The 14,142-nt window shown below is 39.5% G+C and overlaps 1 long non-coding RNA gene across 1 annotated transcript in view; it reads right to left on the bottom strand.

Moving 5' to 3' along the window:
* Positions 1–2,313: 2,313 nt before the first annotated feature.
* Positions 2,314–14,142, bottom strand: part of LOC122172663 (uncharacterized) — a 31,715-nt gene continuing 19,886 nt past the window's right edge. Inside the window, exon 3 of the long non-coding RNA XR_006173170.2 lies at positions 2,314–2,814. This is a non-coding gene — a long non-coding RNA (uncharacterized LOC122172663). The remainder of the gene's footprint in view (positions 2,815–14,142) is intronic.

Below are 14,142 nucleotides of genomic sequence, written 5' to 3'. Positions count from 1 at the left end.
TAGGATCTGATTTTCCAGGGTTCTGTGTGCCTGCTGTAAGGTGCCGAGCTTGGCAAATCCTGTAAAACATCTACCCACAAGCATTAGTATAAATAAAACCAGTGAATGCAATGTGACAATATTCACAGCACCCTTTTAGCCATTGTTTGCAGAGACTTGGAGGGCTCTGTTTTGTTTACACAGTTGGTGCAGGGGAAACACTTATTCCCATGAATATGTTTGTTCTTGAGCAAATATCAATAGTTATGTAGGAATGAGGATCAGCTCCAGAAACTGCAAAAAATATGGTCATCCAATCAGAGAGTAGAAACAATATCTTTTTACTTAGGTGACCAATCACACAGCTCAGATAATGAATAGCACACAAACAATCCACAGGCTGAAGTGTGTTCACCTAAAGCATATATCAAACAGTTGTGAACACTGAAAAAAGCCACAAAACTCACTGTCTGTTTGTAGCTGCAGAGAAAGGGCTAAATTCCACAAATAATTTGCTCACTGAAAACAGTTCAATTTGTTTTACTACTGTCTCTCCTTACCTCTCCTTAAAATCTACTGGTGTTGGAGGGCCCTCAGCATTTTGCGGCATCTGGCACCTACACCTTCTTGTTGCCAGACAGTTACAGTAGGGAATTCAGGCTGCACAAACAATTATGAGGGAAGGTGTTAGTGAGCCATATATAAATTCTCCAGCACTGATTTGTAGATCTGAATGCTTGAACTTTCTCTAAAAAGAACAGGAGTACTTGTGGCACCTTAGAGACTAACAAATTTATTTGAGCATAAGCTTTCATGGGCTACAGCCCACTTCATCAGATACATAGAATGGAACATATAGTAAGAAATAAGGTGCCACAAGTACTCCTGTTCTTTTTGCAGATACAGACTAACACGGCTGCTACTCTGAAACCTGAACTTTCACTGTGTAAACTTCTCACTGGAATAAAGCTGTTCTTTGTTTTAGCTTCTTTTATTTGGGAGACCCAGCATCAGATCCTCATGTTATACCCACTAGCTGAATGTCCCTGAGGACCAGCGATACCTAGACTAGACGATGGGTTCTGGATCTCTAATTATATTATTAGTAATTATAAGATTACACATTAGTTGATGAATAGTTCGTGATTTTAAACAAAGATGTTGAGAGGTGCCATGGTCCAGTGGATAGAGACTGGGCCTGGGACGCAGCACACTTGGATTCTATTCCTAGCTCTGCCACTGATCTGCTGTGTGGCCTTGGGCAAATCACTTCACCTCTCTATGCTTCTGTTTCACTTCCCACTTTTTGTTTGCCTTGTTTCTGTAATTCTCTGTCTAAAAAGCTTACATTATCTCTTACTATGCTTAGCACAATGGGGTCCCAGACTCAGTTGGGGCCTGTAGGTACTACCACAATACAAAAAATAAATACTAATAGATGACATTTTCAACTAAGTTCCTCAGAGTAGGTACTATCTCTTAGTTATGTGTCTGTGCAGAGCCTAGCCCAGTAGGTACCTAATCCATGAATGGAGCTTTTAGGCACCACCATAATAAAAACAAATAATAATAATGTTGCAGATCAACTTCAGAATGGATCCAGTCATACGACATCTGGTTTCACTCTATTATACCGCCTGCAAAAGTTATACTTTCATTGCATTGCATGATGTGATTCCTAGTACGTACTGACGGCATTTAGTAAAAATAAAAGATCACAGGAGTGATCAGCCGAAATCAATGGACGTTTTGTCACAGATTTCAATGAGAGTAGGACTGGTCCACTTCTCCTTTCACTTTGTCTCTACACTGGGCTTGTAACTATTGAATTGCTGCCCTTGAAAAACAGCACTAGTCAAAACCTTTAAAACAAACTGATCTATGCACTATTTAACATTCAAGTGTCAAAACATAGTGGGGAAAACACTTCTGAGCAGTCACAAGACTATAGAAGAGTGAAAAGATAACATTTGAAAGGATTTTTTTTTATAATGATGGTTTGTAATTAACCTATTTAAACAAACTGCAACAGCAGCTGTGTAAATGTTGAAATGGTTTCAACATTTCCATCTGATTAAATAAGGAGAAATAATGGCTTCTTAGTACATTCACTAATCAACAATGAAACCTCAGTGGAAACTACTGACATGCCATAGTTGGTCTATTATTAATTTTAACTAAATTTCAAGCCAGCAACCATGCAAACACTGCTTTGGATATTTATTTTACTTAAAAAAAAACACTTATTTTCCATGGCTTGCATTTTTTTCTGTACACAGAAGGGTAAGACATATGGCGCCTAATTCTAATCTCTCTCACACTGGTGTAAACCTGTAATAACTCCCCTGAAGTCGGCATGTCGATGTAAAACTCACATAAATGAGATCAAAGTTACTGCCAGATCCTCACGGCTGATGCTCCCAATGAACATCAAGGTTGTGAGCTGTGACACAAACCAACAGAAAATCACAAAAGGTTAAAAAATGTCTTTTGCTCTTGCTTGCATGCTTTTTAAAACATGTATTTATTTCCATGATGGTGTGAGTTCAGGATGGAAAGTCATGGGGCTCATTATGGCTCCAATTCAGCAAAGCAGAGATGCAAATATGCATCTTCAAGTAAGCAGTAATTCCACTGAAGTCAATGGAAATACTTTGTGCGTAAATACTTTGAAGCATATATATATGCTTCAGTTCTTTGCTGCACTGGGCCCTAAATAGCACAAGATAGAGCCAGCAATGGTGCAGAGAGACTGTGCTGTATGCTTACTTCTCAGACGTAGCATAACCAATCCATAACTTAACATTCTTCTGATGTTGCAGACCTGGCTCTCTCCTGTGAAAAGAAATTGCCAAATTGTGAGATTTTTCGGGGTTATTCACTTCACATACAAGATAGGTACTCAGATCATCAGAATTTAAAAAGACTAAGCATTCAATCCCATTATTATTTCTATTAAAAATAGATAACAGAAAGAGATAAAATATTGATTTCCATTAGTTCAAAGAGTTGAACAGATAACATTAACTTAAGCATATATTCATACTTATTATTTTAGTGTTAAATCAATTTTTAGATTTTTTTAAAACAGTAAAAAAGTGCATAAGTCACCAGCAGAGTTAGGAGTACATAAGAAGAACATAAGAATGGCCATACTGGGTCAGACCAAAGGTCCATCAAGCCCAGTATCCTGTCTTCTGACAGTGGCCAGTGCCAGGTGCCCCAGAGGGAATGAACAGAAGAGGTAATCAACAAGAGATCCATCCCTTGTCACCCATTCCCAGATTCTGACAAACAGAAGCTAGGGACACGATCCCTGCCCATTCTGGCTAATAGCCATTGATGGACCTATCCTCCATGTCTCCTTAGCAGGGTGTATACAATCTAACTAACTGACTACCAGAAAAAACTGGTTAGGTATTTTCCAGCTACATATTTTTTGTTGGAAAATATAGTTTGGTTTTGCTGAATTGATATGTGGGAAAATGGCCATTTTGACAAATCCCCCAATTTAAAAAAAATGAAAAAAAGATTTGAAATTGTCAAAATATTTTCAAAATGAAAAGTTTTGTTTTCTGGTTTGAAATGACTTTTCGTTTACAAGTTTTACTTAATTTAAAGTAATTTTTTAAAAAAGAAGTTAGAAATTAGGGCTGTCGATTAATTGCAGTTAACTCTCGGGTTAAGTAAAAAAAACTAATTGTGATTAAAAAAATTAATTGCGATTAATCGCAGTTTTAATCACACTGTTAAACAATAGAATACCAATTGAAATTTATTAAATATTTTTGATGTTTTTCTGCATTTTCAAATATATTGATTTCAAAATTACAACACAGAATACAAAGTATACAGTGCTCACCTTATATTATTTTTATTATAAATATTGAACTGTAAAAATGACTAAAGAAATAGTATTTTTTAATTCACCTCATACAAGTACCGTCATGCAATCTCTTTATCGTGAAAGCGGAACTTACAAATGTCAATTTTTTTTGTTACATAACTGCACTCAAAAACAAAACAATGTAAAACTTTAGAGCCTACAAGTCCACTTAGTCCTACGTCTTGTGCAGCCAATCGCTAAGAGAAACAAGTTTGTTTATTGTGGTGGGGTGACTTCCCCACACAGGGAGGAAGGGTTAAAACAGGCCAGAGGGAGCCTGCACAGAACTCTCCAATTAGAGGAGTGCTCACTAAGTGAGCCAGTTGGGAGGTGGCTTGTTACAGCAGCCAATGAGGGCCAGCAGGGGCCATATATAAAGGGCTGTTCAACAGAGCAGAAGGAAGTCACTCCTTGGCCTGCTAGGGAGAAGGACTGTCTGCCTACAAGCACCATTGCTAGATCAGTTCTGGGCGGGATAGCAAAGCAGACGGAGCTTCTGGCTGACTGCTGCCATACTGAGGCCCTGGAGGAAGGACAAATAAGGTGCTAGAGCTGCCCCGACTTGCCCTGAGCGAAGTGGCCAACACAGACTGCAGTTTTCCCCTGGACTAAGGGATTAGACTAATGACTGCAGCAGGCCATCGAGGCGAGTGGCTGGACTATAGATTGCCAGTTCCCCCAAAAGGTAGGGAGACAGCGGAGCGGGGCACAGCCAGAGTGCTGTGCCAAGAAAAGGACGCCGTGGTCCGGAGAGCGATGCGGGTCACAGATGTGGAGACAGCAAAGTGGGAGTAACAGCGAGTGAGACACCATCGGAGGAGGGTGCCCTGTGGAAGGATCTGAGCTAATTCCAGAATGGCCAGCAGGAGGCACATGGTTATGAGTCTTGCACCGCTACATTTATATTTATGGGAGATAATGTTTCCTGCTTCTTATTTACAATGTCACCTGAAAGTGAGAACAGGCGTTCGCATGGCACTGTTGTAGCTGGCATGGCAAGGTATTTATGTGTCAGATATGCTAAACATTCATATGCCCCTTCACGCTTTGGCCACCATTCCAGAGGACATGCTTCCACACTGATGATGCTCGTTAAAAATATAATGTGTTAATTAAATTTGTGACTGAACTCCTTGGGGGAGAATTGTATGTCTCCTGCTCTGAGTTTTACCCACATTCTGCCATATATTTCATGGTATAGCAGTCTTGGATAATGACCCAGCATGTTGTTTGTTTTAAGAACACTTTCACTTCAGATTTGACAAAACGCAAAGAAGATATCAATGTGAGATTTCTAAAGATAGCTACAGCACTCAACCCAAGGTTTAAGAATCTGAAGTGCTTTCCAAAATCTGAGAGGGTCGAGGTGTGGCACATGCTTTCAGAAGTCGTAAAAGAGCAACACTCCAATGCGGAAACTACAGAACCTGAACCACCAAAATAGAAAATCAGCCTTCTGCTGGTGACATCTGACTCAGATGATGAAAATGAACATGCATTGGTCTGCACTGCTTTGGATTGTTATTGAGCAGAACCCATCATCAGTATGGACACATGTCCTCTGGAATGGTGGTTGAAGCATGAAGGGACATATGAATCTTTAGCGCTTCTGGCATGTAAATATCTTGCAATGCTGGCTACAACAGTGCCATGCGAACGCCTGTTCTCACTTTCAGGTGACATTGTAAACAAGAAGTGGGCAGCATTATCTCCTGCAAATGTAAACAAACTTGTTTGTCTGAGCGATTGGCTGAACAAGAAGTAGGACTGAGTGGACAGAAAGGCTCTAAAGTTTTACATTGTTTTATTTTTGAATGCAGTTATTTTTTGTACATAACTACGTTTGTAAATTCAACTTTCATGATAAAGAGATTGCTCTACAATATTTGTATTAAGTGAATTGAAAAATACTATTTATTTTTACAGTGCAAATATTTATAATAAAAATAAATATAAAATGATCACTGTACACTTTCTATTCTGTGCTGTAATTGAAATCAATATATTTGAAAATGTGGAAAACATCCAAAATATTTATATAAATGGTATTCTATTATTGTTTAAAAGCACAATTAATCGCAATTAATGTTTTTAATTGCGTGATTAATTGTGATTAATGTTTTTAATCGCTTGACAGCCCTATTAGAAATCAAATGTTTTGAAATTATTGAACTGAAACATTTTGATTGACTGGATCTGATTTTTTTAAAAATCAATTTGCGAGAATTTTTGAGATTTTGACTTTTTATCCTGATTTGGGATGGGACATTTTTTTGAAATCTCATGCTCTCACTGTTTCTCACCCCACTCTGCTACTAGATACCATTGCAAAGTGTGCATTTCTGAAAAGAGACACACATTCACAGAGCAAACGCCCAGAGCTTAGAGCTAATTTTCTACTCTATGTCGCCAGTAAACAATTTTCAAATGTTCCTAACTTGGCTAACTTCCTACATAATGTTTTAACATTTATGATCAGACACTGCACTTTTTTCTATGACCCTGATTCAGCAAAACCACTTAGCACATTGCCTAGGCAGCAGACAGGCCAAACCCACAAAACCCCCCCGCAGAAATTGGACTTGTTTTTGGCTTAATTGGCTTGTTAGTTGCTTGTTGGCTAGTTTTTGGCTTGTAGCTTGTTGCTTCTTTTTTTTTGATTGGCTCCTGGCAAGCAGGGGCAAGCAGGGGCAGGGGGCGGGAGAGCAGAAGGGGTGCACAGCAGGCCAACCACAGTCCCAGACTGCACGCTGGGGGGATCTAGTCACATAGAGTGTTGGGGTTCTTAGAGATTGGCTTGTTTTGGCCTTGTTTTGAAATGGGATTAGCTTGATTTTTGGCTTATTGTGTAGGCCGGGGTGCTTATTTTACCACGTGAAAGTTGGCAACTGTGCTGGGCAGGTGCTTAAGTGCTGTGCTGAATAGGAATGTACTTAAGCATGTGCTTAATGTTAACCACACAATTAAATGTTCTGCTGAATTAGGGCCCATGTATGGAACTCCTATTGACTCCAAGTGGGCATTGTGAGTGTGCAAGGAAAGCAGAACGGACTCCTACAGTGAAAAAAAATTGTTAGAAATTAATAAAGTAATGATCACTTGGAAGCAGGACAGAATCTGGATAAGCAAAGTGGGTTAAATTCAGAGCCAATTTCCATAGCCATAGGAATAGTTACAAGAAGTAGACTCCCTGTTAATACAATGTGAATGTTGCACGATTAAAATCACAAAAGATCAGGAAATGGAACTATTAGGGTACCCACGTAGATGTCATATTGAACAGGTTGCACGTGTTGCATTTTCTATTCCTATTTTTCTTCCTAACCGTGTAGCTCAATAGGCCACTGTATATAGCTGTGCATTTATAAGGCCTCCATCACCTAAATGCTACTGCATTGATGGAGATTTGTGCATTTAATATGCACTTAGGTTCAATACATATCATTTATCCTTAGCTAGAACTGATCATGAGATAGTAAATACAAGAAAAGCCTTATTTGTTGTTATGTTACAACAGCACCCAAAATGTGCTAAACCACTGTACAAACATACAGGAGATAGTCTCCCTTCTCCAAGGAATCTTGACAGCAGTTAGGATGCTGGTGTGCTGAGACCACTGCCGATCATGCTGACCAACATTGCCTCATTGTTTCCTTGTACTCCCTCATCTGTGTCTCTTGTCTTACACTTAGATCATAAACTCTTTGGCGGGCAGGGGTTGTCTTTTTCTTTTGTGTTTGTAGCGTACCTAGCTCAACAGGGTCCTGGACCATGACAGTGGCTCGTAGGCACTACAACAATACAAATAAGAATAAATAATAATCTGAATAAAGACTAAGACACACTAAGGGGGGAAAATCCAATTGGATAGATAGCAGAAGAGAACAGTGTATATACACAAAATCACATCACTATTTATGCATGTCTGTCAATGTGGCATAGCTAGGATTTACTGGAAAATTGAGAACTATAGTATAATGATCAACATTTTAACCTTGAGTTATAAATGTCCATCAAAAAACAAATGTAGGCCTCAATCCAAAAAAGATTTATGAATATGTTTAATTTTACACATGGTGGGAAGTCCCAATAGACTTTCCCACTCTCCATCAGGACGACTCACAGTACACAAAGTCTTTGGAGGACTGACACCTAAATAATTACATGTATGGCACCACACTGGGCCTCTCTTTTAGGATGTAAGTGGGAGATATGAAATAGTTTCCATCGTAAGAGTTATTTTAGCATCTTGCCAACCTTATGTGCATTAATGTGCTAGCTTTCCTAAAATAAGATATTGGTTATGTGGAAGATATATTCCCGGAAGACTCAGGAAGTCTAAATTAGAGTCTTGTGCTCTCTACTTTTTCCCAGCAAAGGAGCTGAGAGAGGTATGTAACCCATATGAAGAATGTTAACATCAGACAACAAACAGACAGCCATTCTCCCTGGGTGCTCATAAATGATCATGGGCAACATATGGGTATTCCATAAATTCTCTTTTGTTATTTTCAGGATTCATTATCCAGAGTAAGCAAACAGTGCTCAGCCTCTTCCACAGCTTGAAAGTGCATTGTTGTAGTGTTATGGTGAATTCTGAGCTATGCTGGGAACAAGACAGCAGTTTGTACCCCCTTCCAGAAATGTATTTTCTCGCTGAATTCCTTTACTGAGTTCAAACATGTCTGTAAATATACAGAGGGAATGCTGTTTCCCAGGCTTCTTAGCACAAGCTTAAATGTTTCTCCTTGTTCTGAAATCTCAGCATTCACTATGGATACACATGGCATTGTCCCTTTTTGGAGTTCTGCTGAAGATATCTGTGCTGTCTTTATGCAGGCATTTTTTCCCCAATTGGTTTTGGTTATGAGTTTGGTTACAAATCCAAATCATGTCTTTGCCTTAAGATTTCCCTGTAATACTTATGTAGGGATAGGATTAATTAAATCAAATCCGGGACAGAATAACCCTCTCGGAGGTGTTTTAAAATGTTAACATCAAAAAATAACACCAATTAAGAAGTAACCGGTCATAAACTAACACAGTAAAATCCATAAACTTCAACACAAAAAAAGACTATAAGAACAAAGTGCTTTGCCATGGGACTTTGAGTTCATCTTGCCACTACTCCAAGAGCATCGAATTGTGAGCAACAAAGCCCGTCTCCACTCTGTGACCAATCTGGTTGGCCACTAGATTGATCCAGACTCTAAACTGGTAACTATAAACATCGACTGGTGGGACTGTGTGTATGGTGTGTGTATGTAACTAAAAAGCTTATGCTAACTGCTGTATTCTCAATAAATGCGGTGTTTTGCCTTCTCCCCTATAAAAGATCTAGTGTGCTTTGTATAGCATAACACCTAACCTTAGGTTTTGCTATTGTACCCACTCTTCCAGGACTTCATTTTCATAATCAAAATACTGTATCCTTTCTGAAGCCCTTGAAAATCTGTTGGCAGAGGTCTTAAAATCTTCTGCAGCGGAGATTCTCTCCTCAGTCTCAGCCACTTCTAGAGTATATTTTTCTAGTGCAATAAAATCTAAAGTTTTTAACAAAAACGCACGTGATTTTCAGCACAAATCTCTGCAAGCAGCACCCATTGTTCTCCGGGCTTAGCTTTCCACTGCTTTACATCTTGTGTAGTCACTTACACCTGTGCAATCTGGATGTTAAATACTACCAGGTTAGAATGGTAGCAGTTTACCTCCAGTTCTGCACAGGTGCAAATGACCACACAAAACGCAAATCATTGGAAGGCAGACTCTCTTGCTTTGTTTGCAGTAAGGTGTCTTGTCTCCCTTAGAATACGACATGAAATGTCAGTATGTAAAAAATCTTAGTTATTTTTTTCAGATTTAAGCAGAAATGAAGAGATTAGGACTGACGTCTGCTGGTGCATGTCTGTCTCCAGAAGAAACCCTCAGAAATAAGGAATAATTTACAAAGGCTTGTAGTGTTACCTTGAGACCTCCTCAACAATAAGAATATGAAAACTGGGGTTGGGGTGAACAGGTATTTAATAACTAAAACAGAGAACAATATAGTTGCTCGTTGCAATATGGCCACTTTAGGGCTGCAGCTGCTTAGCTTCGTCATATTTAAAGAGCCAGCCCCAGAAAGGAATGCTGGGAAAAATATTCCTACAAGATGTTAACCTTATACTAGAGAAAATTATTAGGGACCAAAAAAATCATCAAGGGAAGTGCTGGTTTTTGCACTGTGCCTGTAACTAATAAATTGCAAAAATGATAGAATAGTTTTGTATGTGACACTGATGGGAAAGGGAGCCAATTCCCTAGGGGGAGATGGGTATTAACTCACAAATTAATTTGTATTCTGACCACAGCAAAGAGAAACTAACATCTATGACAGTAAAAGAGTTTTTGAAATAATCTTAAGGCACATGAGATGGGAACAACCTGTCTACTCAGAAAAAAACAAAAAACCCAGCTCCATTTGATAGAAAATAAAATGGGAACATAAAATGGATACTGTGCCAGGGGGCTGAGGTCCTGACACAGTAATGTTACTATAGCAAACTGCATTGTCAATATTCTAAGGAAAAATAACATCAGGACTAGAACATTAGTACAAGGGGCATGCTGACCTCAGTGAAAGAAACTCAGCTTGCCAGACAGAGAATAACAGGCAGACTTTAAAAAGTCTGGAGAAACAAACACAGCCTATGGCATCTGAAAGTGAGCGCATTTTATCATCTGACTTTCTCTACTGTAACATGAAAGTTGTTGACCACACCTAGGAAAGCACTGGTGCAGTCTTACACCTAGGTGTGGTTTTTTACCTTTGTCGTTCACTTTTTAAAGGGGTTTTAAAGATATTTTGGTTTTAGACTGTTCTTGGCATGATTTATTGTGATATGCCCCCATTTTTTTGGTTTCTGTGGAAAGGGAAAAGGGAATCTGAACTGAAGTCCATCTTGGGTGCTCAGTCAAAGGCACAGACCAGGAACTTTAGTCTTATATTTTAAAAGGGCTCTAGAGGTGATCCCGGCAATTACAGACTAACAGACTAACTAATTACAAGTCTAACGTCGGTACCGGGCAAATTAGTCGAAACAATAGTTAAGAATAAAATTGTCAGACACATAGAAAAACATAAACTGTTGAGCAATAGTCAACATGGTTTCTGTAAAGGGAAATCGTGTCTTACTAATCTATTAGATTTCTTTGAAGGGGTCAACAAACATGTGGACAAGGGGGATCCAGTGGACATAGTGTACTTAGATTTCCAGAAAGCCTTTGACAAGGTCCCTCACCAAAGGCTCTTAAGTAAAGTAAGTTGTCATGGGATAAAAGGGAAGGTCCTTTCATGGATTGAGAACTGGTTAAAAGACCGGGAACAAAGGGTAGGAATTAAAGGTAAATTCTCAGAATGGAGAGTGGTAACTAGTGGTCTTCCCCAAGGGTCAGTCCTCGGACCAATCCTATTCAACTTATTTATAAATGATCTGGAGAAATGGGTAAACAGTGAGATGGCAAAGTTTGCAGATGATACTAAACTGCTCAAGATAGTTAAGACCAAAGCAGACTGTGATGAACTTCAAAAAGATCTCACAAAACTAAGTGATTGGGCAACAAAATGGCAAATGAAATTTAATGTGGATAAATGTAAAGTAATGCACATTGGAAAAAATAACCCCAACTATACATACAATATGATGGGGGTTAATTTAGCTACAAGAAGTCAGGAAAAAGATCTTGGAGTCATCGTGGATAGTTCTCTGAAGATGTCCGCGCAGTGTGCAGAGGCGGTCAAAAAAGCAAACAGGATGATAGGGATCATTAAAAAGGGGATAGAGAATAAGACTGAGAATATATTATTGCCCTTATATAAATCGATGGTACGCCCACATCTCGAATACTGCATACAGATGTGGTCTCCTCATCTAAAAAAAGATATATTGGCACTAGAAAAGGTTCAGAAAAGGGCAACTAAAATGATTAGGGGTTTGGAACGGGTCCCATATGAGGAGAGATTAAAGAGGCTAGGAATTTTCAGCTTGGAAAAGGGGAGACTAAGGGGGGATATGATAGAGGTATATAAAATCATGAGTGATGTGGAGAAAGTGGATAAGGAAAAGTTATTTACTTATTCCCATAATACAAGAACTAGGGGTCATCAAATGAAATTAATAGGCAGCAGTTTTAAAACTAATACAAGGAAGTTCTTCTTCATGCAGTGCACAGTCAACTTGTGGAACTCCTTACCTGAGGAGGTTGTGAAGGCTAGGACTATAACAGTGTTTAAAAGAGAACTGGATAAATTCATGGTGGTTAAGTCCATTAATGGCTATTAGCCAGGATGGGTAAGGAATGGTGTCCCTAGCCTCTGTTTGTCAGAGGGTGGAGATGGATGGCAGGAGAGAGATCACTTGATCATTGCCTGTTGGTCCACTCCCTCTGGGGCACCTGGCATTGGCCACTGTCGGTAGACAGGATACTAGGCTAGATGGACCTTTGGCCTGACGCGGTACGGCCGTTCTTATGTTCTTATATATGATGTGTCCATGTTCTGATTATGACTGGCCCAAAGCACAGGAAAAGCCTAGACCCTACACAAGAGACAAGTCTGATGAGCAAAGATGATGCTAGCCATTTACTAAGCACTGTAAGTCCACTTGTAAATATAGATTCACAACATTTTCAACAAGAAGAAAAAATCACTCATGCATGTATGATCATTGTCTTTCATTTTAGAAAACTAATAACTATATATACTAAAAGAACATAATTTATGAAAACTAAAGTAAATTTTAAATTAGCAGAGGAAACAAACAAACACTATCGCTTGTGAATCTTTTGAGTAGGGATGGTGTCTTCCTTAATGCTTTTAGAGTATCAGGCATAACCCACTCTAACACAGCACGTGTCACATCATCTTCTATTTGACTAGAGCAGTGGTTCTCAAACTAGGGTTGCTGCTTGTTCAGGGAAAGCTCCTGGCGGGCCGGGCCAGTTTGTTTACCTGCCGCGTCCGCAGGTTTGGCCAATCGCGGCTCCCACTGGCTGCGGTTCGCTGCTCCAGGCCAATGGGGGCTGCAGGAAGGGCGGCCAGTACGTCCCTCGGCCTGCGCCGCTTCCTGCAGCCCCCATTGGCCTGGAGTGGCGAACAGCAGCCAGTTGGAGCTGCGAACGGTCGAACCTGCGGACGCAGCAGGTAAACAAACCGGCCCAGCCCGCCAGGGGCTTTCCCTGAACAAGCGACAGCCCTAGTTTGAGAACCACTGGACTAGAGGATAACAGTCTGCTACTATCAGCTTGAGTAGTTGAACTCTAAACTGTGATGATTAAGGCCCTGGTCCCAACTCTGATGATAACCTATGCTAAAGGTTGTTACACCAGCATGTTGTCAGAGCTCAACAAATAAATAATAAATACTGTCTGATTTTAAACAAAGATCACTGAAGAGATTTTTTTCACAAAGTTCAGACAGATAAAAATAATCTATTACTCAGGGCTGAGGACTTGCAGGCTAATTTTAAAAGCACAACTTCAATCAGATGACTCGTGCTTAAAGTTAAGCAGATGCATAAGTGTTTGCAGTCTTGTGGCCTTAATTATAAAATATTGATAAAGAAAGCAAGAAAGACGTGAATATGATGCTAACATGCAGTAGATCAGGGGATTTATTACAGTTTATATTATATTATCATAGATTCCTAGCCTGGCTGCTATTTTTTTTTAAGTACTTTGAAAATATGGTATTTTGTTGTAAGTTTCATAAGCAAAACAGGCTCAAAAAACAAATTCAGTGTTGCAGATAGTTTATGAAGGGAATCACCAACAGTTCGATTTACATTCTGATAACTGTTTCAACTCAGAACAGGAATTATAAGGCAGGTCATAAACTATAACAAGTGGGAGAACAACATTTCAAAAGCACTTTAAATCAGGTGTCACGTTTGCTCTCAAGCACCTCTAGTAAAGCAGTTAGGACAATGTTTTTGCAATTAAACTGGAGAGTGCCTATGAATCATCTTTCTCCCCACCTCCTCTGCAAAAAAGTTGTTCAGTAGGGGAAGAGGGAACCCAGTGGCTCACTACAGGGCAGCTCTATAAAAGGGAATAACTAAGCAGCCTTTAGAATACACAAGAAAAACAAGCCTAGGATTTATAGCACGTGTAACTAACCTGGGTGAACATGTCCATGAACAAAGTTTGAACTCTAGTGTGAGTCAGAAAGAGCAGTAGTTCTCAATGATATGTAACCCCTCTGCTCGTCAGAGTTGGCAGCAACAAGGGCCGGGTTCAGG

The sequence above is a fragment of the Chrysemys picta genome, chromosome 2, assembly GCF_011386835.1.
Source record: "Chrysemys picta bellii isolate R12L10 chromosome 2, ASM1138683v2, whole genome shotgun sequence".
Lineage (NCBI taxonomy): Eukaryota > Metazoa > Chordata > Testudines > Emydidae > Chrysemys > Chrysemys picta.
The sequence above is the reverse complement of the archived record's forward strand: the minus strand, read 5'-3'. Positions and strand labels throughout refer to the sequence as shown.